Genomic DNA, 26,354 nt, shown 5'->3' with positions numbered 1-26,354 from the left:
TATGTGAATGTTAAATTGTATTATGTCTCTTAAGATCTTATTATAAAGGTTTTTATAAAAAAGTCATGAAAGAATGTTTCTATACTAAATACCTTTTTTGCATGGTTTTCGCACAGCTTCCATACTTCGTTCTTAAAAGGATAAACCCTTCTTTTCCCTTTTTGAATAAAGTGTAGGGATTGATATGTTGTATGCCATGGATGATGTATAGGTTTGTAAGGGTTGAAGTTGATGTTTTGGTGAGTCCTCATAGATTCGCGGACAAGACCCACATATTACTTTTATGTCTTTAGTATTTATTTCAAGTCTTGTATGGGCTTAGTCCCAAATTTTGTACTCTAAAAGATTAGATGGTTTATTGAGACATTGTAAAGTGAGGTGTTTTAAAGTCTTGCGCTTGCTTGTTAATGAAAGTATTCTTCGTGTATGAAGGAAGTTTTAAATTTTTACTTATTTTGAGTATCATATGCAATGAATAGTCTAAGGGGCTTGTATGAGACTTCTCGAAGTCTTGTATGCCCTGTTATTTCTAGGGGGTGCTCCCCGGTCGTGACATACTTCTTCACAACATTCTTCTTCTTGGTATTCAACCACTTCCCCAAATTGAGTCTTAGCAAGGTATGTAACTTGTAATTGATCTGTCAGAACCGGAGTCTAGACTCCAGACGAGACCGGCGTTGTTGACCTCTCAGAGGTCACAGACAAGCCTACATACGTCATTCTTACTTCATCTAGGTTAATTTTAGCCAAAAATTTGAACTTTTTTGCTTTCTTATTTCATGTTAAACATTTTAAACTTAACATCATAGGCGTTAACGAATCAACCATCTAATATAGAGATAATCAAATGAAAGAAACAGTTCATAATTGCATTAAACATATTTTTGTCAAAACGGAACCAATACAAAGTCTGAAATGAAAGTGGAAAGAAACATTAGTGGAACATGCTCACTAGATAAAGACTACATCTAATCTAGATAATAATGGTATACATCCTCGAAATCATGATGGCCTACCAAGTCCGGATGAAAGCGCCACGTCCGGATAGCTGCAACATCAACCTGTAAACCCTAGCGTCCACCTGTGCCTGCACCTAAAAATATTGAGTTGTATGGGATTAGTACACACTTGTACTAAGTATGGGTATATGCAAGCACACACCAAGGACATGCATGATTAAGAATAGCTCTTTCCTAACAACATGATTATGGAAAGTCAAGTCAGTGGACTTGCCGAATTGGGATTAGGAAAGTTAGTGAGCTTTCCAAATTTTGGATTAGGGGAGTCATGCCATGAGAGTAACATGAATCATCATACTTATCATATTGAACATATCACATAAGATCTTACACATAGAACATATCATATTGCATATAACACATAACATCTTTTCATATCATTCGTTCATATGTCATGAGACCTTGGAATCATGGACTTGACATCAAGACTTCCCAAAATGAGGGCTCAATATGTGGGACCTCAACTAGGGAGCCTTCTTTATCAAACACAGAGTCTGATTTATTCATTCTTACGTACTTCATTTCATTTCATTCATAAGCTAATGTGAACACCAGGTATACATAGGATGTAGTTTAAGACTTTCCTCGGGTTCGCTGTGCAATGATCAAGAATGACCTAGTGTCATTATTTAAGTCTATCTCACCTCTTGATTATCCTATCCTAACACCTTTGGTATCATTCATTTCATTATGTGCATCATTTGAGGATGACCTCATTCATTCATTGGGAACTTTAACTTTAACCGACATAGATCATGTGAGCATCATGAAATCCAGTGTCTCCCCCACACTGAAAATAGGTGGAATCACTGGCCAAAGTGACCCAATACATGCTAGCGTACATGGGAATTTAACCCCGCCAGATCCCTATATTGGCAGTATAGGTTAGAAGACTAAGAGATATAAGGAGAGCCATATCTGGAAAGCCGGACAGTATCATCTCATGAGAGTTACGTGAACCTCCACCCTTCTCGAAAGAAGGCATAAATGATCATAGTTAGTCTATCGGTGCTTAGTATAAAGTTCTATTACATTCAACTCATACGTCATGGAAGTTGGCTTCTAGTATGAGGACATCATATCTCAATAGATGATTTCTCATCTCATCATTAGTATTGAGTGTGTTAATATCAATACTTTCATTTGAGTGTTCATAGAGACTGGTCTCTTCATTAACTTAACACTCTCATAGGTGAGTACGTTTTGGTAACATTTACTTAGGCTCATTTGAGATTACTCTCATCTTTTACATTACCCTCATATCATGTTGTCACCACATTCATTAACATTAGAACATTTTCTCTTCATAATTACTCACCCCTTTTTACTTGAATGTTCATTTCATCATATGACGATGCGCTTGGCCATTTGGTATGTTTGACACTCTTACTTAACCCTTCTAGGGTTTCATCATTTCATTGTTCATTTCATCATATGCCAATGTAATTGGGCATTTAGTGTATTTTACACTCGTACTTAACCCTCCTAGGGTTTCATCATTTCATTGCATACATCTTAGGTTCACTTATTTTTAAACGTATTCTAGACTTATGGGTCTACACATACAAGACATGAGGATTTATTCATAGTTCATTTAAGTGATTCATATCTTCCTATGATTATGTACTACAAGACTTATCTATCTTGTAAGTATGCATAGATCTCAATTTCGATCTAAGCAGGTGGCCTTACTTTGAACATTTAATTCACGTATGACTTATGTATCAATACGAAATTTGGTCAAGGGAACCCAAGTTCGAATCCCTTGGACAACACTTACATTTTTCATTGATTTTATTTTTAGTCAACATAACATTGGGACCCTACATCGAGCCCAAACATCAACATTCCCTCTTTATTTTTCTGCTTGAAATCACCTCTTACTTGGACGAGGGATTGTGGGATCGAACCCCCACAGCCGCTTTTATTTTTTCATTAAATTCTCCTTGTCCAATTCACATAGACCATGAGGTTGTGGGATCAACTCCCATAGCCTCTATTTATTTTTCTTTTATTTCGTAGCATGCCTCGAGGTCGTGGGTTCGATTCCCACGTCTCTCCTTTCTTTTATTTTTATTTTCCTTTCTCCTTTACTCTTCTTCACAACTTTGAGGTCGTGGGTTCGATTCCCAAGCCTCACATTCCTTTTTTTTTTATTTTTTTCCTTTGCTTCCACTCACTGCCTGGAGGTCGTGGGTTTGATTCCCACGCCTCCCATTTTTTTTTTATTAATTTTTGTTCTTTGCTTTTCATCCAGCACACCCAAGATCAATCTCCCTTGACCCCATTTCCCTTTTCATGTTTTAGTGATTTTAAAGTGTGAGGTCGTGAGTTCAATTCCTAATGACTTCACCTAATTTATACCCTTTTAAATTTCTATATTTATACATCTGTGTTTAGCCGAAAACAACTTATAATTTGCTGGAACTGTTTTCACATTTTCCAGCTCACTTCATTCAACAATTATACTTGAATTCATAGGGTAATTTGTAGATCATTTAATACGTTTTGGGGTGCATTGTTCATCGCTTCGTTTAGCCAAAAGATTGATACTTAAATCAGCCACACTTTCATTTTAATGAAAATCATGATTTACATAGGTTTATGCACGTAAAATAACAACCAAAATATTATCAATTTTGGAGTCTTAATCCAAGAAAACATAGTCACTGCCACATTTTTGCACACACATGCACATAGTTTCGGAACACATAGGTTATCTTTCATACGATTTAAAGTACACAAATATAATCATATCCATCACAAAAACATAATATGCACCTAATCTACTAGCAATCATACCCAACCTATGACTCATTGGGAGCTAGTGACAGGGGCATGCAAAGGGGAAACAATCCTATTTTTCCGGACGAATAATATGAACCTTAAGGCGTCTCTTGGGAAAGGGACCAAGAGAGAAGGAAACCATACCTTTTTCACACTTTACAACCAGACACAACCACACGTTTCCACCCGCACACAAACCTTTCTTCCAATCTTTGATTCTTGTTACCAGGTGAAGTTCTTTACGTGATTTCCTAAAGAACTTAGGTGTACAATTTTTTTCTTTTTGTTTTTGATGAATGCCGCCTAGAAATCTTTAGAATCAGTAAGATTATTTTATTTTTCTGTATTTTATTTTATTTTTCTGTATTTCAATTGTAAAATAAAGCTGAAAACGTTTTTAGAAGAGATAATGAATTAAGAGTGCACATTGAGTACACTCCTAGTGGAGGTCGTGTACCTCTTTCCTTGGGAGTTTGTTGTTGACTTATTCAACACAATTCAAATAATAAAATAAGATTATAATCTACATATTAAGTTACTTTAATTCCTTTCCTTATATTTATTCTTTAGTGAATGAAAGTGAATGTGCAAAGAATACAATACTTCATTAGTGATTATCGTGGCTTAGGATTAGGTGAAGTAGTTTAAATTTAGTCAACTAGGACTCGTTCAAACTTTAAAAATCTGATTTAATTAGTTTAATGAAATGACCATAATGCCCTTACGAAAAATCAGATTATAAACAAAAATCAGATTATAAACCTCAATTTAATCCACTTAAATGTTTCTTCCGTCGGGGTTCGAACCCGTGACGTCCCCATTGTGAAAACGGGTCCCTCCGGGTCGACCTGACCTAAACCGCCCCATCAATTAATAAATTAATAATTATAATAATCTGATTATTTTTTAAATCAGTATTTAAATATTAATTAGTTAAATAAATTCACTAATATAAATAATCAAGTTAAATCATTGCTCCCACCTAGGTTTGAACTAGGGTGGAGCAAGATTTTGCTCAATGGGTAATTTCGGTCCTGTATACCTAAAATGCCCCTACAACTTATTGATTAAATAATTAATTACATATTTTGGGTAATTACGGTACTAACATTATCATGGAAAAAGACCATTTTACCCCTAGACCCTCCAATCTTAAGATTTCCCCTTTTTAAGTCCGGTAAAGACTCATCCGAGTAAATCTTCATATTCGGGAGCCTTACATGGCTGGAACCAACCTTTCCTAGCTCAACTAAGTCCCCAAGTTAGCTGGCTTGGCTGGCGCAAAGGTTCAGAGGTATGGTTTTAAGCGCATCAATCCATGTGAACCCGGTCTAATCGTAGGCATTCTAGACATATTAATTATTACTTACGATATCCATTTTTAGGGTTTTTACATTATCCTACTTAGGAACATTCGTCGCCGAATGACACTTCTTATAATCTAGCACAACGCCAGTCATATCATAACATAGGTATTATACAGAGTCAGGCAATAACAACCAGGAATGGAGGAGTTAAGGAACTTAAACTTAAGAGTAGAAAATCTAACCTCAAGAGCTGAAGAGATGAGGGTAGAGGAATATCATATTGGCCTCGACCTCCCACGTAGCACCCTCATCAAGATGGTTCCTCCACAATACCTTCACTGTGGCAACCTCCTTGTTTCTCAGCCACTTTACCTGCTGGTCTAAAATCTCAACAGGAACCTTCTCAAAGGACAAGTCTTCATCAACTTCCAAAACTTCAACAGGCACAATCGATGATGGATCACCAAGGCACTTCTTCAACATAGAGACATGAAAATCTGGATCAACAAAAGCTAGCTCCGTAGGCAATGTCAACTCATAGTCCATATCACCACACGTTGTATGATCTCATATGGACCAACATACCTCGGACTCAACTTCCCCTTCCTTCCCAACCTCATCACTTGTTGGACATGTACCATAAGATTGGAAAGGTCCATGCTATCATGCAGCATAGCTTCCCTACACTTCTTCTCGAGATCCTCAGCAATCTTAGATACCTTGCAAATTGGAGGATTCATCCTCGTGAAGTCCCTTAACCTTTTAGCCATGGTGCTGGCAAGTGGGTTCTCCCTAGGAACACCTTGTTGCTCCGCCTGGGCTGTCATAGCCTGATCTTGTAAAGTGATGGCTTGGTCCATCTCTACCAAGGTTGTCCTCACTTCTCCATCTGTCAACCTAGTTGGGTTAACATGCATCTCTATTCCAGCATCTGGAGCCTGGGGAGGAACTTGACTTACCCCAGTAGCTGCTCCTCCAATCTCTCAACCTGTGTTTCTCCTCGTATTCATCTTTCTGAATCAAAAAGGTTGATATTAGATACACTATTGACACCAAGAAATCAGATATTAGAGAAAACACGATAAGATCAGAAGAAGGGAATTTTCCTACGCATCATGTAGTCTCTAATTCAGGATAGTGGTGAACTTCACAACCATGACTTATAAACTACTCGATGTGGTTGATGTGAACGTATTATCCTTGAAATTTAACCTAACTCTCTGATTCAAGCTTTTTCATGACCGGAATCTAGACCTCAGTCAAGACCGGCGTCGTCGAACTCTCAGAGGTCATAGACAAACTTACATACGTCATTCTTACTTCATCTATGTTAATTTTTGCCAAAAATTTGAACTTCTTGCACTCTTATTTTATGCTAAACATTTTAAACTTATTATCATAGGTGTTAACAAATCAACCATCTAATATAGAGATAATCAAATGAAAGAAACAGTTCATAATTGCGTTAAACGTATTTTTACCAAAATGGCACCAATACAAAGTCTGAAATGAAAGGGGAAAGAAACAATAGTGGAACATTCTCCACTAGCTAAAACCTACATCTAAGCTAGATAATAATGGTAGAAATCCTCGAAAGCATAAGGTCCTACCAAGTCCGGATGAAAGCGCCATGTCCGGATAGCTGCAACGTCAACTTGTAAACCCTAGCGTCCACCTGTGCCTGCACCTAAATATATCGAGTTGTATGGGATTAGTACACACTTTTACTAAGTATGGGTATATTCAAGCACACACTAAGGACATGCATGAGTAAGAATAGCTCTTTCCTAACAACATGATTATGGAAAGTCAAGTCAGTGGACTTGCCAAATTGGGATTAGGAAAGTTAGTGAGCTTGCAGAATTTGGATTAGGAAAGTAAGTGAGCTTTCCAAATTTGGATAAGGAAAGTCATTCCATGAGAGTAATATGCATCATCATACTTATCATATTGCACACAACACATAACATCTTACACATAGCACATATCATATTGCATATAACATATAACATCTTTTCATATTATTCGTTCATATGTCATGAGACCTTGGAATCATGAACTTAACATCAAGACTTTCAAAAATGAGGGCTCAACATATGGGACCTCAACTAGGGAGCCTTCTTTAGCAAACACAGAGTCTGCTTCATTCATTCTTACGTACTTCATTTCATTTTATTCATAAGCTAATGTGAACACCAGCTATACCTAGGATGTAGTTTAAGACTTTCATCGGGTTCGTTGTGCAATGATCAAGAATGACCTATTGTCATTACTTAAGTCTAGCTTCCTTTTGATTATCCTATCCTAACACCTTTGGTATCATTCATTTCATGATGTGAATCATTTGACGCTGACCTCATTCATTCATTGGGAACTTCAACTTTAACCGACATTCATCATGTGCGCATCATGAAATCCAGTGTCTTCCCCACACCAAAAAGAGGTGGAATCACCAGCCAAAGTGACCCAAAACATGCTAGCGTACATGGGAATTAAACCCCGCCAGATCCCTATATTGGCAGTATAGGTTCGAAGACTAGGAGATATAAGGAGACCCATACCCGGCAAGCCGGACAGTCTCATCTCATGAGAGTTACGTGAACCTCCGCCCTTCCAGAAAGAAGGCCTCACCGCTCATAGCTAGTCTATCGGTGCTCAGTATAAAGTTCCATTACATTCAACTCATACGTCATGGAAGTTGGCTTCTAGTATGAGGACATCATAGCTCAATAGATTATTTCTCATCTCATCGTTAGTATTAAGTGTGTTAAAATTAATACTTTCATTACAGTGTTTATAGAGACTAGTCTCTTCATTAACTTTATATTCTCATAGGTGAGTACGTTTTGGTAATATTTACTAAGGCTCATTTGAGATTGCTCTCATCTTTTACATTACACTCATATTATGTTGTCACCACATTCATTAACATTAGCACATTTGATCTTCATTATTACTCACCCCTTTTTACGTGAATGTTCATTTCATCATATGCCAATGCGCTTGGCCATTTGGTGTGTTTGACACTCTTACTTAACCCTTGTAGGGTTTCATCATTTCATTGTTCATTTCATCATATGCCAATGCACTTTCCCATTTAGTGTATCTTACACTCGTAGTTAACCCTTCTAGGGTTTCATTATTTCATTGCATACATCTTAGGTTCACTTATTTTTAAACTTATTCTAGACTTATGGGTCTACACGTACAAGCCATGAGGCTTCATTCATAGTTCGTTTAAGTGATTCATATCTTCATAAGATTATGTAGTACAAGACTTATGCATCTTGTATGTATATGCCAAGATCTCAATTTCTATCTAAGTAGGTGGCATTATTTTTGTACATTTAATTCACGTATGATTTGTGTATCAGTACAGAATTTGGGCAAGGGAACCCAGGTTCGAATCCCTTGGACAACACTTACATTTTTCATTGATTTTATTCTTAGTCCAAATAACATTGGGACCCTAGATCGAGACTCAACATCAACATTCCCTCTTTATTTTTCTCCTTGAAATCTCCTATTACTTGGCCGAGGGGTTGTGGGATCGAACCCCCACAGCCGCTTTTATTTTTTCATTAAATTCTCCTTGTCCAATTTGCATAGACCATGAGGTTGTGGGATCAAACTCCGACAGCCTCTATTTATTTTTCTTTTTTTTCGCAGCCTGCCTAGAGGTCGTGGGTTCGATTCCCACGCCTCACCTTTCTTTTCTTTTTATTTTCCCTTTCTCCTTTACTCTCCTTCACAACTTTGAGGTCGTGGGTTCGATTTCCACGCCTCTCATTCCTTTTCTTTTATTTTTTTCCCTTGCTTCCACATGCTGCCTGGAGGTCGTGGGTTCGATTCCCACACCTCCCATTTTATTTTTATTAATTTTTGTACTTTGCTTTTCATCCAGCACACCCAAGATCAATCCCCCTCGAGATCATTTCCCTTTTCACGTTTTAGTGATTTTCAAGGGTGAGGTCATGAGTTCGATTCCTAATGACCTCACCTAATTTATAACCATTTAAATTTCCAGATTTATGCATCTGTGTTTAGCCGAAAACAACTTATAATTTGCTGGAAATTATGTCACATTTTCCAGCTCAATTCCTTCAACATTCATAGGGTAATTTATAGATCATTTAATACATTTTGGGGTTCATTGTTCATCGATTCGTTTAGCCCAAAGATTGATACTTAAATCAGCCACACTTTCATTTTAATGAACATCATGATTTACATAGGTTTATGCACGTAAAATAACAACCAAAATATTATCAATTTTGGAGTCTTAATCCGAGAACACATAGTCACTGCCACATTTTTGCACACACATGCACATAGTTTCGGAACACATAGGTTATTTTTCATACGATTTCAAGTACACAAAGATAATCATATCCATCTCAAAAACATAATATACACCTAAATCTACTAGCAATCATACCCAACCTATGATTCATTGGGAGCTAGTGACAGGGCATGCAAAGGGGAAACAATCCTTGTTTTTCGGACGAATAATACAAACCTTAAGGCGTCTCTTGGGAAAGGGACCAAGAGAGAAGGAAACCATACCTTTTTCACACTTTACAACCAGACACAACCACACGTTTCCCCCCGCACCCAAACCTTTCTTCCGATCTTTGATTCTTGTTACCAGGTGAAGCTCTTTACGTGATTTCTTAAAGAACTTAGGCGTACAATTTTTTTCTTTTTGTTTTTGATGAATGCCGCCTAGAAATCTTTAGAATCAGTAAGATTATTTTATTTTTCTGTTTTTGAATTGTAAAATAAAGCTGAAAACGTTTTTAGAAGAGATAATGAATTAAGAGTGAACATTGAGTACACTCCTAGTGGAGGTCGTGTACCTCTTTCCTTGGGAGTTTGTTGTTGACTTATTCAACACAATTTAAATGATAAAATAAGATTATAATCTATATATTAAGTTACTTTAATTCCCCTCCTTATTTTTATTCTTTAGTGAATTAAAGTGAATGTGCAAAGAACAGAATACTTCATTAGTGATTATCGTGGCTTAGGATTAGGTGAAGTACTTAAGGCTTAGTCAACTAGGACTCGTTCAAACTAAATCTGATTTAATTAGTTTAGTGAAATGACCATAATGCCCTTACAAAAAATCAGATTATAAACCTCAATTTAAACCACTTAAATGTTGCTTCCATCGGGGTTCGAACCCGTGATGTCCCCATTGCAAAAACGGGTCCCTCCGGGTTGACCCGACCCCAACCGCCCCATTAATTAATTAATTAATAATAATAATAATAATAATAATCTGATTTTACTTTTTCTTAAATCAGTATTTAAATATTAATTACTTAAATTAACTCACCAATATAAATAATAAAGTCAAATCATTGCTCCCACCTAGGTTCGACCGGGGTGGAGCAAGATTTTGCTCAATGGGCAATTTTGGTAATTTCTACCCTAAATGTCCCTCCACCTTATTAACTAATTAATTAATTAAATATTTAGGGTAATTAAGATACTACCCTTAGTATGGAAAAAAACCATTTTACCCCTAGACCCTCCAAACTTAAGATTTCTCCTTTTTAAATCCGATAAAGACTCATCCGAGTAAATTTTCATATTCGGGAGCCCTACATGGATGGACCCAACCTTTACTAGCTCAAGTAACACCCCAAGTTAGTTGTCTTGGATGTCGCAAGGGTTCAGAGGTCTAGTTCTAAGCGCATCAATCCGCGTGAACCTGGTCTAATCGTAGGCATTCTAGACACATTAAGCATCACTTAGCATATCCATTATTAGGGTTGTTACATGATCATCGCCAATTTTAGCTTGTATTCCATGAGTATTGTCTTTATTTCAAAAAAAATTTATTGTTATTCCATCATTATTGATTTAAGTTTCATGAATTTTGAATTATTTTTCCCAGTATATTCATAAATTGCTTTATAAATATATTGTACACCTTTTGTTCAACATTCTCCACTTCATCACCCCTTCCAACATCACAAAAAAACAAAAGAATAGTAATGTGAGTTTCGGGGAGGGGAATAAGAGTTTGGACAACCATTCCCATGAACATATTTTCCACCACATATATGACGTATAAGACACTCGATCTCAATGCAGTGTTCATTACAACAATTACAAGGATATTTATAAGAATGCTCCTCACCCAACTATGATTTAACTCAATGATACATACAAATAAGAGTACCAAATTATTCAAAGAAAAATAATTGAAGTTCAGAAAAAAAATACTTCGAAACAAAAAAAATGAAATTAAAAGAATTTAAATAAAAAGTATAACCTAGAAAAATAGTTAATTTCTAAATCCCTAGTAGCGGTGCTAAAAACATGTTGCTCCAAATTGTACAAGCAAGTGTACGTGGTTGCACAAGTAATATAGTGACTCTAAAAGAGCTGGACTATCAAACTCAAAGACTTGTCGATCAAATATTTTTTACTAAATTATACTAGTCTTATTATTTACTCAGGTGTTTCAAAAGAGTTTAATTCATATTTAACTATTAATAATGCAAGAATAAAATAAATAAAATTATTTAAAATATTTGAAAAAATCCAAGTTGCAGCATGGCATACAAGTCCCAGGGAGACCTTATATAAGTCAATTAGGTTTCATAACATAAGATAATAGAAACGAGCGTAAATTGAAAATATTTTTCAACCAACATCAAATTTTTATATAAAAAATTGGAAGTTTATTACACTTATCTCAAACTATCTACATCAAGTCTTGCTCTACTATTGTCCTAGCCACGGAGATAAGAATCGATATAACCGGACCCTACATTTGGATAAGAAATGTAAATAAGAGTATGAGTTTAGTACAAACATGTACTAAATATGATAGCTAACATAAACATAATAAGCATAAGAGATAACACCGTAAGTCATAAGCATAATCAATGCACATAAATCATCATTACATAAGAGAAATACTTCTTGAAGTAACCTCAAATTACCTAAGTAAGGCCTTGGGTCATCCACCTCTAGTCATGCATATCATGTAACGAAACTCAAGCAACAATTCAAGCTCATCATTTATCATACATTTTCTAGCTCATCTTTTATAGACATGGAGAATCACCTCTTTGCCTTACTACTAAATAACATGGGTAGTCGCCTCTAATACTTATGTGGATCATAGTTACTCGCCTCTAGTCCACTTTAACGTATGGATCATGGATATTCGCCTCTTGTCCAACATCATGTGACATGTGGTATTATCCTGTTTTCCAATCATATCTTAAGAACATGGATAGTCGCCTCTTGTCAAACTTTTAAGGAATAAGAGTAATCACCTCTTCATTCTAATTCATACAATACAAGTAATCGCCTCAAATACATATAATTTTGAGATCATAGTAATCTCCTCTAGCCTCATCAATATCTTAGTGATTAGTATTATATTAATTTTAGGTGAATCCTTTCAACCTAGAATCATTCAATGTGAGAAAACATTTCACATTCATAACATAAGCCATCTATGTGGGAACTATTCCTTCCACAACAATTACATCAATAGTCAACCGTTGACAAAATAAGTTTTACTCTCAAATCCCTATATCTATAGTCATTCTATATGATCAATCTCAAGAAATTCAGTATCATAATCATCTCATGGAATTCAATCTCATCGCAATATAATCATGATTCATCTTATAAGCTTCAATTTTAATGTAACTTTATCAATCTAGATTAATTACACCTAAACCACAAATTCTTCTTTCATGGAATAAACCCATATTACATCAATTTCATTATTTTAGACATGTTATAGATACGGTTTCATGTAACTTCCTCCTAAAAACATGTATTACTATCAATTAAATCATAAGCAATCATCATCCAGTCAATTGGATCAACACTTATCAGTACCATAACATTGGAAGAAACCCTAACTCAAATTGGGGAATTTCCTCTTCTCAACTGGGAAACATGGGGACTCCATAAATGAATATCAATCATACCTTGATTAAAAAACCCACAATTTTTTGGAGATTAGAGACATGTCCTTGACCCTAGCTTTAACTCTTCATTTTTTCAACTTTTTTCTAAAGAGAATTATTTTGGAGAGGAACTCAATTATTTTGGTGAGTTTGAGAAAATGATATTAATGAGTGAATTTAGGCCATAAAATTACTTATATAAGTATTTTGGACTTAGGCAAAATGACGTAGTATCAATATAAAATAATTAGGAAAAGACTCAACTGCCCTTATAATAAGTGCCAATTGTTGAACAACAAGACCCCTAATGATGGACCGTGGTAAGGACGATGGACCACCTGCAGGTCCGTCATTAGTATTCTGAAACCCAACTTTTGGTGTCTTTGACCAAGAACCTTGGATCGCGGTATGGCCGACAGTCTGTTTCAAGACGTGGTTCTTTGTCCTTTGGACATACTTGGGTTCCACTCCACAAACCATAGCCACAATTTGTTGTTAAAACCATAGGACGTTGTTGGCCTTCGTGGCTGGCACCTGCAATATACCAAAATATGATCCTTTTGCCTTTTCAGACACGGGTTGTTACAACTTATGTATCACACCTAATGCGTGAATTAACTATGATTATCAAATTACTGATTTACAAGGTTGATTTTATGATCATGATCTCCCCACATCTAATATCCTACTCCAATTGACTTTCTAATTACATAGTTAAGCGCAAACATACTTGCCTAATTGTTGAGCATTTAAATTTCATCATGTTTCGTAACGAAGCTTGATGTTCATCCAGGTGACAATACTAAATACGAATCTAATCAAGAAATATGCAAGGAAGATCAAGCTTTTGTATTATATGGTTTATCTATCTCTTCGTCACCCTAGTTCAAGAATAGACAATATATTTACTTCTATAGTAACGACCCAAAAAATAGTAAGCGAAACTAGCGCCTGACAAGTCTTGTTTTGAGTTTTTCATGAGTTGTTGAATGATTTACCAAGCTTAGGTTTATGGGTTTTAACATATAGGAATACCCCGTAGATGTAACTGGCATCGTCGTCCTCTTTGAGGACTAAGACTAGCCTCTTAGCTTACATCATTACATTCATAGGTCAAATTTAGCAAAAAATTTAAAACTTATCATTACTTCTAATTGGAGGTTTACATAGACCACTACATTTACATATAATATATATCGAGTATACATAGATCCTTTGTATAGGAAGATTACTTAGTCTTCTACTTTTATTGAACATAAATATATATAGAAAATAATATAGTCTCAAATATTTGTCTCATCATATAACTATCTAATAAGAGTATATCAAATTCGGCCTAGCTCATACATCAATAAAATAAGACAACATATAGGTCATACAACGTTTAATATCAAAATGAAAAGGAAAGAAACATAAGAGTCTTAATACTAAAACAATATCATGTCTTGATAGTGGCATCGCCCTCGGAAAGTGAGGACCTACCCTACTTGGATAATTAACAAATCCAAGTCTTCTTCAATTTCTTCTCCAAAAGCCCTTCAACGACACGAACCTAAAATGTTGGGGAAAAAGAAGAAATGGGGTTAGTACACCACTTGTACTAACTATGAGACCATATGCACACATATCGTAAAAACATGCTAAAATAGGACATTTCATTAAGTATGCTATTTACTTTGAAAGCCTTTATTCACATTCAACAAGACCATACCAAATCACTATGACATAGTCATTAAGTCATATGCATGTACATCACAAGACCAACAACATCGAAACTAGTCAAGTCAACATGCATATCATGTATTAGACATATAATCAAACAACTCTACAATTAAGTCATAACCTCAACAAGCATGAATAAGAGTTCATTCGAACATAACTAAAGCAAGACAATTACCCACAACCCCTATCAAGTCAACAAGTGTAATGACCAAGCAAAGCCCCATAACAGTACTTAATAAAGTAACCTAACAATAATATGGCTAACAACCTACTTCACATAGCATAGAATTTAAGAGTACATATCATCATACTTTAACAATGTAGACCAACACATTTTCATAAGTGACTCCAATTAACACATAGTATCAACAATGTTCAAGTTCATCATATACATATTATGTACCATTATAAGCATATTCATACATAGTAACAAGCTCCTAAAGTTCCCTTCAAGGAAAACTAGAGCAACGCATAGGTAGAGTCTTAACCCCTACCTAAGCTAAGTCAACCTCCCAAGTCACCCTAGTTGCCTTATACTTCAATACTTCATTTTAGTTTAGGGATAACTTGCCTTAATCGAAATAGACCACAAGAGCTAAGTGTGAAATTCGGTGTAGTAAAATCTTACACCGAATGAAGGTGGTTTACCAACCAAAGTAAATCCAAACATAAACATAGCTTTTTTTGTGGATCCACTATTTAGTCTTCCTATTGGGGCAACGTAGTTCAAAATTACGAGATAGGTACAATCCCTCTACATAACACTTGGTAATTGGGGTCTCCACTCATGGGAATACAATGAATGAGTATCCCTCATAGGGGATTTAACACCTCTTATGGAACTATAGGGTGAATCTTCCTCTATGGGAAGTCAACACCTCCCAATGTCATGTTCACTCGGTGCTAAGCTAAGACCCTTTCTGAAATGTCTGTATTAATCATCATAGCTTATTGTAGGTCCTAGGTTCTAACCATTGTATAATCTTCATCATCATCATCATTGCTTAAAAATAATTGCATGAGTATAATTCTCTCACTACAATTCACATAGGTGAGGTTAGCACATTTCCATATCACTTCATGTTAAGGCACATTAATAAATCATTCACCATCCTCATAACATATACATCTTATCCAAAACCTAACAACCATAGTCAAGACATTTCAATTCAACATCATACCAACCCTATAATCCTAATACAAGGAATATTCCAATAAAACATCATAACTTAATCACAATTAACCATAATTTGAAGTAAAGAATAGGGATAACAAGACTTACCAAGTCTCCTTCACAATTCATACCATCAACCATTAATTCAACCCAATTAGGGTATAACATCATCATTATTCAATTACCAACATGATAGGAATGCTAAAATAATCACTACATCACAATTTAATACTAGTCCATAGCTTCAGAAAAGATACTTAAGTAAAACTAATTACATAGTTCATAACCTAGATCACTTCTCAAGAACTAGCATTAAAGGACTACAAATCACCCTAATTCATGCATTATTAGTATAAAAACATCATCTTGTAGTAATTCAACCAATAACACAGTCAATTGAACTAATATAATTTATTTCATATCAAGATTATAACCTAGGGTTAAGGGGTAAAGGTCATCTTCCACTAACTATTCCAAACCATCAAGATATATCATAATTAAGTTAAAATATGTGGTAATATATTTATAATATCCAAAATAAATCATAAACAAATCAATTCATAGCATAAATTTTGAGATTTGAAAAGACCCACTTGAAAACCCAACTTTGGAAATCAATTTGATAGAACCTTTTGAGGAAAGCGGTCTCATAGGTGAAAGAAATCTCATACCTTGGTAGTTGATGAAGATTGATGTTCAAACTTCACTCTTTGAATCCCTTAACCCCCCCCCCCTCCCTAAATTGGTCTTCAATGGAGTTCTTCACTAGTGAAAGAAAGAAGATAGAAGGAAGAGAGCTTGGGTTTTGTGAGTTATGAGAGCTTAGACTAGTTTAATTAAGTTAGGATTTTATATAGGGGGGTAATTCACTTAATTAGACATTCCATAACCCCTAATTAACTTCTCTAACTAATTAAAATAATTAAAAGAAATAAGTCAAAACATGCAGCAAAACACAGGCCGCATAGACGAGACCACAATTGATAGATCGTTGGTCTATCGACGGCCACTGCTCCCTCTGTGCTGCACATCCGTCACTAAGTTCAGAGACTATGAAAATGAACCTTCCAATATTTTTGCTATTTTTCCATGTCATCGATGCCCCGTCAATTCACCAACGGCCCGTTTGTGGCATCTGTTGGTGACACTGTCTCTTGATAGCTTTTGCCAACTTTTGCGAGGGTCCTTTTTAAGGGACCTTGGTTGTTCCTTGGGGAGTCGTGGAAGGAAGTTTCGACTATGAATAAACTTAAACACATGTTAGACACCCTTCAACCAATTTTCATCTTTTTCCAACTTCTAAAAGCTAGTCAAATAGGCTAAGGCACTCTAGTACCTCCTTGAACTAGTTTCCAGACGTCATGGACGTTCTTGGACGTTTTGGTTTCTAGACTTCCTAAATGACTTATATTAATCAATATAGACCTTAAAATAGTGTCAAAAACTTATGGAACTTATGTTAGGATCTAGAACACGTCTTGGATTTTCAAAGTGTTACATTACCCCACCCCACCCCTTAGGAACATTCATTCCTGAATGACACTAAAAATCTTTTAAAGGAAGGAATAAACTCAAGACTATCAGCCTAACAAACAACAATACATAACAACATTAGTTACAACATCAATCATATCACTTACACAAGGTAATTCAAGAAGCTTCAATTACACGCATAAGGCTCAACATCACATTATGAGGAATATAGTTCTTACAACAACAAGAACTAAACATAGCATTTATGAGTCAACTATGCCAAAATTCAACTTACCAACATGCTACCTATGATTTCAAAAAGACTCACCATATCAAAATGCACAAGATAACTCAAAACAAGAAGAATTGCAATTTATTAGCATACTTCACTGTAATGCACTCTAACAACATCTAAAAATGCACATTTTGCAAAACTTTAGTAATTATTTTCACTATTAATAGACATAAATAACTTTAGTTATAAAATAGATGAGGTTAATGGGACTTCATGTCGGCCTCGGCCTCCCATGTTGCACCCTCAACTAGGTGATTCTTCTATAATACCTTTACGGAAGACACCTCTTTATTCCTTAACTTCTTTACTTTCCTATCAAGGATTTGAATCGAAACTTCTTATAAGAGAGTTTATATATCACACCAAGACCTTAAATAAGAAGAATAGACTGGAGATCATTGATACACTTCTTAAGCATAGAAACATGGAAAATTGGATGAACAAAGCCAATTCACTAGGAAACATTAACTCATAGGCAACATGACAACCCCTTTGAAATATTTTATAGGGACCCACATAACGAGGACTTAACTTTCCTTTCTTTCCAAATCTAACCACACCTTTCATAGGCAAAATTTTTAAATGTACTTTATCACCTTCCTCAAACTCTAAATCCCTTCTCCTACGATCGGCATAAGACTTTTGCTGACTATAGGTTATTTTCAAGTGATTCCTTATGATATGAACATTCTCCAAAGTCTTATAAATCAAAATGGGACCAAGAAGCGAAGGCTAACCCACTTCAAACACTCCAGTAGGAGACCTACACCTCCTACCATACAAGACTTCATAAGGAGCCATGGATATGGATGAATGAAAACTATTATTATAAGCAAACTCCACCAAAGGTAAATGCTTATTCAAGTTTCCCTTGGAATCAATAATACAAGCCCTAAGAATATCCTCAAGGGTTTGAATAGTACGTTCTGATTGACCATCTGTTTGGGGATGAAAAGCGGTGATTAGCTTCACCTTAGTACCCAACCCTTCTTGGAATGACCTCCTAAACCTATATGTGAATTGTGAACCCCTATCCGATATTATGGATAATGGAATACCATGGTGACTCACAATCTCATCTATGAAGATCCATGCATAATCTTTCGCCGAATAAGTAGACTTGACGGGAATGAAATGAGCGGACTTGGTCAACCTATCCATAATCACCGATATAGAGTCATATTGCTTTTGTGTCCGAGGCAAACCTACCACAAAATCCATATTGATGTCTTCCCATTTCCAAGTAGGAACTTGGATTTCTTGTAGTAAACCACCTGACTTTTCATGTTCGGCTTTCACTTATTGGCAATTTGGACACTTAGCAAAAAATTCTACTATGTCCTTTTTCAAACCTTCCCATCAAAATACTTCCCTAAGGTCATAATACATCCTAGTTGAACCCGGATGAATGGAGTAACAGGAACCATGAGTTTCCTTAAGAATTCGGTTCCTCAAACCATCTACATTGGGAACACATAACTTTCCTTGATACCTCAATACACCATCCCCCCCCAAGGAGAATGACTCATTAATCTTGCCAAGAACCGATTCCTTAAACTCCATCAAAGATTGATCAAGGTGTTGTTTGGACTTCATCTCAATTACCAAAGATGACTAGGAGTTATGATGGACCATAAAACCACCATTTGGAGCATCTTCTAATCTCACAACCAATCTAGCCAACCTATGAACATATTTCTTTGTGTTAAACTACATGAGACATGCTACCCATGGATAAACAACTTACAGTATCTGCAACCACATTGGCCTTGCTGGGGAATAGAGAACACGCATGTCATAATCTTTCAACAATTCCAACTACCTTCTTTGTCATAGACTCAACTCCTTTTGAGTAAACACACATTGGATACTCTTGTTGTCGGTATAAACATCAATATGGATTCCATACAAGTAATGCCTCCATATTTCAATGAAAATACCACAACTGCTAACTCAAGATCATGAGTTGGATAGTTTCTCTCATGAACCTTAAATTGCCTAGAAGCATAGGCTATTACCTTCTTATGTTGCATAAGCACACACCCTAAACCCACTCAGGATGCATAACAATATAAAATGAACCCCTTTGTACCCTCCGTTAAAGTCAACACCGGAGCAGAAGTAAGTCTATCTTTCAAAATTTAGAAGCTTCTCTCACATGCCTCCGACCACTCAAATTTCTTACTCTTTTAGGTCAAAGTAGTCAATAGAGATGAAATTGATGCAAAACCATCCACAAACCTCTAATAATAACCCGCTAGGCCCAAGAAACTCCTAATATCAGTTGGAGTCAATGGTCTAGGCTAATTTTTTACCACCTCAATTTTCCTTGGATCAACCTTAACTTCCTCACTAGAGATGATATGACCAAGAAACGCCACCAACCTCAACTAAAACTCGCATTTGCTATACTTGGAAAATAATTGGTTCTCCTTAAGCACTTTTAACACCACCCTCAAATGGTTCATGTGATCTCCCTTATTTTTCTAATATACCAAAATGTTGTCAATGAAGACAATGACAAATTAATCTAGGTAACTTTGAAATACCCTATTCATGAGATCCATATATGTCGCCGAAGCATTTGTGAGACCAAAGGACATTAGTAAGAACTTATAGTGACTGTATCTAGTCTGAAATGTCATCTTTGGTATATCCTCACCTCTCACCCTAAGTTGGTGATAACCTGATCTCAAGTCAATCTTAGAAAAGTAGCTTGACCCTTGGATTTGATCAAACAAGTCATCAATCCGAGGGAGAGTATACTTGTTCTTAATAGTGACTATATTGAGTTGGAGATAATCAATGCACATTCTAAGGGACTCATTCTTCTTCTTCACAAAAAAAATGGAGCACCCCATGGAGAAATACAAGGTCGAATGAAACCCTTGTCTAGTAAATCTTTTGAGTTGAGCCTTCAACTCTTTCAATTCGGTCGGAGCCATCCCATAAGGAGTAATTGAAATGGGATTTTAATCCGGTAACAAGTTGATACCAAAATCAATTTCTCATTCGGGAGAAATACCGGAAAGGTCATTAGGAAAGACCTCCTGGAAATTCCCTCACTACAGGGACCGACTTAATGGAAGGAATTTCGTAGTCTAAATCTTGGACTCTTACAATATGAAATAAACACCCTTTAGAGATCATTTTACAATATTTCAAACAATATATGATACGATCTATAGGAATAGAATTTCCCCCCTTCCACTCTAAAACGGGCTCATTTGGAAAGTTAAACTTCACCAGCCTCGCTTGACAATCTATATAGGCAAAGCAAGTATGCAACCAATACATACCCAATATGACATCAAAATCAAACATATCAACTTCTACTAGTTCAACATAAGTAACTCTATTGGAAAACATTATAGGAATATTTCTATATACCTCTTTGCAACAATAGACTCACCCACTCAAGGTAGACACCATAAAAGGTTCACTTAGAATGTTGGGTAAGATTGCAAATTTCTTAGTATCAAGGGAGTAACAAAATATAATGTAGCACCCGAATCAAGTAAATCATAGACATCAATAGAGAAGACTTTCAACATATCGTTCACCACATCGGGAAAAGTCTCTTGCTCACCCCTAGAGCGGAGAGCATAAAAATTTTTCTTTGGAGCCTCATTTGAACACTTTCTTGAGCTTGACCACTAGCCTTGTCTTGGCCCTTCACATTAGGGCAATACCTAAACTTGTGGAAACTTTTGCCACAACCAGAGCAAATTCCCGTTCCAACTAGATATTCACCAAGATGACCCTTTCCACACTTTACACAAGTTGGCTTCTTGGTTGGTGAACTAGTATCACTACTCTTTTTAGGCTTAGGGTTAGAAACCCTATCATCACGAGCCTTAGGGATCTTTGAAGGAACTTGATTAGACACCCTCTTCTTGAACCTAGGCTTGTCTTGAATCTCAAGCCTACTCTTAGAAGAACCACCTTCTAAAGATCTTGCCCTCTTAGCATCTCTACTCTTTCTCTTAGCCCTTTACTCTTCCACTTGTAGAGCATGAACCATGAGACGAGAAATGGTCATATTGTCATGTAGCATAGCCAAATGACACACTTCTTGCAAGTCATACGACAAAGCGGTTCACTTCATCCCTATGGTCGGAAACCAAAGAAGGAGCATATTTTGACAATTTAGTGAATTTCAATGAGTATTAAAGAACACTCATACCTCCTTAGTGAAGGTTAATGAACTCCACCACCTTGGCTTCCCTCTTCTCCCTAGGAAAGAACCTATAAATAAATTCCTTCTTGAACACTTCTAAAGTCACCGGTCCACCCCTTAACGGCCTATTGTCCTTCTTTTGGACATACAAAGTTTGGTCCACATCCTTGAGTTGGTTAGTGGCTAACTCGGCCTTCTAACTAGTAACAACCCCATAGCATAGAGGATCTTGTAAATTTCATCAATGAACTCATAGGGGTCTTCTTCAAACATGGACCCATAGAAAGTAGGAGGATTCATCCTAGTGAAATCCCTTAGACGAGAGGCCATGGTAGCAACTCGTTGGTTCGATAGGGGTACAACCTCCCAATTAGCTTGGGTTGTATTGGCTTGTGCTTGAGTAGTGGCAGCTTGTGATTGGTTAGTAACGACTTGGGACATTTAAAAAGATAAGCCCTTATGGCCTCATCCATCAAAGGAGTAGGATTGACAGGATCTTGTTCATCATTCACATCTTTCTCAAGAGGAGGAACTTGATCACCACGGGTGTAACACCCTAAAACGAACTAAGGTGAACCAGATCCTCATGAGTGTTTCTTGAGTTAAATTGAATTTGAATGATTTATCTTGATGTTATTAGGTAGTGTGTGAATTTTGTTTGAGTTTGGAGGTCAAACATCCAAGAACATCCATGACGTTCGGAAGGTGTGCCTTAGATAGCGCTTGTGTGTCTTGATGTGTTTGAGTGAGTTTTACATGTTCCTTTTAACAAAAATTGATGTGGGATTTTCCTAAGACCTAGATGAATTAGGTTAGGGGTTTAACTTCCGGGAATGACCCCACATAGGACCCACAAGGGTCCTTACAGAAGGGCTGAAGACTTGGACCAAAAACTGCCTAGGCAGTGTCCACCAACGACACCAAACGACGGCCAATAGGTCAACCAACGGCGCGTCTTCTTGGTTCATTAATTGGAACTGCAAGGTAGGTTGCACAGGATAAAAATCTATGTACGTATCAACCCACGAAACCCCACCAACGGACCGTTAATGGACAAATGAACCGTTGGTTGCAAACCGTCGATGGTGATGTCCAGAAGCTGCTGAAAAATCTTCCTAGGCTTGGGGTGTTTGGTAAATTCATCCCAAGTATTTTATGAACCTGGGAAGTTATTTTTAGCGTTATTTAGGTATAATAAAGTGTTTCAAACCCAAATACCTCATTTTAGACCGCTCTTCCTAAAACCCAAAATCCCTCTCTCTTATAAGACTCTCAAGTCACCATGGAATACAGGTCAAGAAGGAACTAGGAGGTCTATTGGTGTTCGTTTCTTTATCAAAAATCATTGGTATTTCTTCAATGTGAGGTATGGTATCCTTACTTGAACTATCTTCTATTCAAGGAGTCCCTTCTACTGAATTTTCAAAAGGGGTTTCCAAACCTAGATTCAACTATTTTCAAATCTAAGTATGGGTCTTGCATGAAAACGTTTTTAGTGACTTAATAATGGTATTTCTAATGTTAGTTTATGATTTTAATGTTAAAACTTCAATGAAATTATGTTCAAACTTTTCATCAAATTTTTACTTAGGAAATGACTTAAATGAGCATGAATTGGTAGTCTTTAAGTTTTGGTTTCTTATGTTGTTATTGATGTTTAGTTACTGCCCCAAGGTCTAATTTATGATGAATTATAAAAAAAAATTATATAGTTGATGGAATCTTGGATTTAAGGGTAAGTTTGTTATGTTAATTAAGCTTTAATTATAAAATACTCTTGAGTGATATGGTCCACCTTCTTGGTATCAGGTTTACTTGAATTGTATGAATGTGAAGTTACTAGTTTATTGTGAATGAGGCTATTAAGGCTTGTTATGTGAAGTAAGATGATAAATATGCCAATTATTTTTAAATTTGCCTTATGAATTGATTATGTGAAGTAGACTAGAGTATATGCTTGAATGAAGTAATTCTTGTTAATTGTTTTATGAAGCTTGTTATGAGAAGTATGTTAAAGATTATGTCTAAAGAACTTGTATGATTAGGTGAAGCATGTAAAGTGTGTGATATGATGAATTAAGGTCTAAGCATTTAGAGAAGTTAAATGTAAATGAAATGAAGCTTATGTGCAAGGTTTGCTCACATGTACACACACACTCACACTTGAATGAATGAATGACGCTAAGTTAAGTCCTAAGGGGAGTTTTGGGGTGAACACTCTTCGTAAGTTGAGATGAAGTGTTTAGTAGCAACCCCACTACATCGTATGAGCTTTCTAAGATAGGTTAGAGGATGAATACCCTTCATGAGTTGAGATGTGGTGTTCACTAGTTATCCTTAACCTATAATTTATAATGTTCAGAATCCGTGGGAAGTTATGCCTAGCACCGAGAGGATATGAAGAAGAGGTGGTTACACTTCGTGAGTTGAGTTGTTTTATTCCAACGTACCTCTTGAGATGAGTAATCCTGGTAAGTAGAGAATGAGTTACTTAGTAGATATCTCCTTATCCCTTAACTATTCACGCGCATAGGTGTAGCTATTGGGAAATCCATGTATAATCTAAGAGAATGACCTCATTCTAGGCAAGTGAGGATCCCTCCTCCGATAGGAGTTAATATCGGGATTCCATATCTAAACTCCCACAAAAGAAACGAATGTGCTAAGTCTTCTAAAGGAGTGTTCTACTTAGGGTAGGTAGTGGAATGGGACACTATTTATCCATTGCACTAGGTAGGCAATCCGAAAGGGGAGTCTTGGTGAGTCTTATTTGAATTGAATGAACTAAGTCTCCTAAAAGAACGTACTACTTAGGGTAGGTGGTTGTATGGGACGCTATCTATCCATTGCCCTAGGTATGACCTTCCGAAAGGGGAGTCTTAGTTCCAAGTCTTTTAAAAGAGTGTACTACATAGGGTAGGTGGTGGTATGGGACGCATTCTACTTATTGCACTAAGTAGGCATTCCGAAAGGAAATTCTTGGTGTGTTGTTGAGTGATCTTTTATTGTATTGTCATTGAGTGGGTGCTTGTTATCCCGAGGTGAATATCTCGAAAGGGAGGAAGTCTTGAGGGTCGCTTTTGTATGTATTGAAGGAGGTATATGTTTACTTTCTTCATGTCTTACCTTAGTGAGACTTAGGATGACCTTTAAAGGGAAACTCCGACAGAAATGATGCTTATTCCTCATTGGTAAATACTTTGGGAGTTCACTACTTTGGAGTCTTGTATTTTACTGTAAAGTGTTCTTTTGAGTTTAATATTTTGGAAATTCTTTTTTAAGTGTTAAATGATGATTCTTATGGTGTTTTGCTTTTATATTCTTGAATGTTTTACTTAATTTACATGAAATTTATTTTACTAAAATGTCCCTTTTGGCATGTTTTTGCATATGCCATACTTAGTACAATTATTTGTACTAACATCATACTTTTCTATACTCTATAAGTATCGGCTTAAAGCTTTTGAAGGTTTGAAGGCGAAGCTTGGGAAATTTCCTCTCAAGACAAAGTGTGTCCTCATACATCCGAGGGCATAATTTCTATATTCTTAGTTTCCTTATGTTAAGACTTATTATGTATCTCTTTCAAATGTAAAGGTTCGTGTCCCTTAGTTAATTATGTCGTGTCTATAAGTTTATCTTGTGACGATGAGATTTTCTTAGTATTTATAAAAGATTCCTTTTTATATTAAATATCTTGAAAAGTTTTAATTCCGCACTACTTTTCATGTCTTATGTAATGAACGATCGTTAAAGGGCTTGTACAAGACCCCAAAGGATCAAGTACGCTCGGTCACGAAACGAGGGTTCTCCCTAACTTCTAGGGTGTACTTTCGGGTCGTGAAAATGGGGAGGAACTCCCGCATTGGCAATCTCTTCATCAAGTATTTTTGCCACATTCCTTAGAGTATCCATTGCCTATAATCACAATAAAAGGATTAGATGCCAAAAGCACATAGAGCTAACACCCCAATAGCACGATATTGGACTTCCAAGAAATTGAGAGTTTCCTAAGAATCATATAGATTTCTATTCATAAGAATGGTGCACTTCACAATTATGAATATGATTCTACATAGACGTGGTTGATAGAGAGATAGACTCAAAGATATTCAAACTCATGCTTTGATACCAAGTTTGTCACATCCGGGAATACCCTCTAGACGTAACTGGCGTCGTCGTCCTCTTTGAGGACTAAGACTATCCCTTTAGCTTACATCATTACATTCATAGGTCAAATTTAGTGGAAAATTTAAAACTTTTAATTACTTTTAATTGGAGGTTTACATAGACCTCTTCATACACATAGTATATATATATCGAGTATACATAGACCCTTCGTATAGGAAGATTACTTAGTCTTCTACTTTTATTGCACAAAAATATATGTAGAATATAACATAGTCTCAAATAGTTGTCTCATATCATAACCATCTAATAGTATATCA

The sequence above is a fragment of the Solanum pennellii genome, chromosome 2 (assembly GCF_001406875.1).
Source record: "Solanum pennellii chromosome 2, SPENNV200".
In the NCBI taxonomy this organism is placed as follows: Eukaryota; Viridiplantae; Streptophyta; class Magnoliopsida; order Solanales; family Solanaceae; genus Solanum; species Solanum pennellii.
This window is presented reverse-complemented; position numbering follows the sequence as displayed.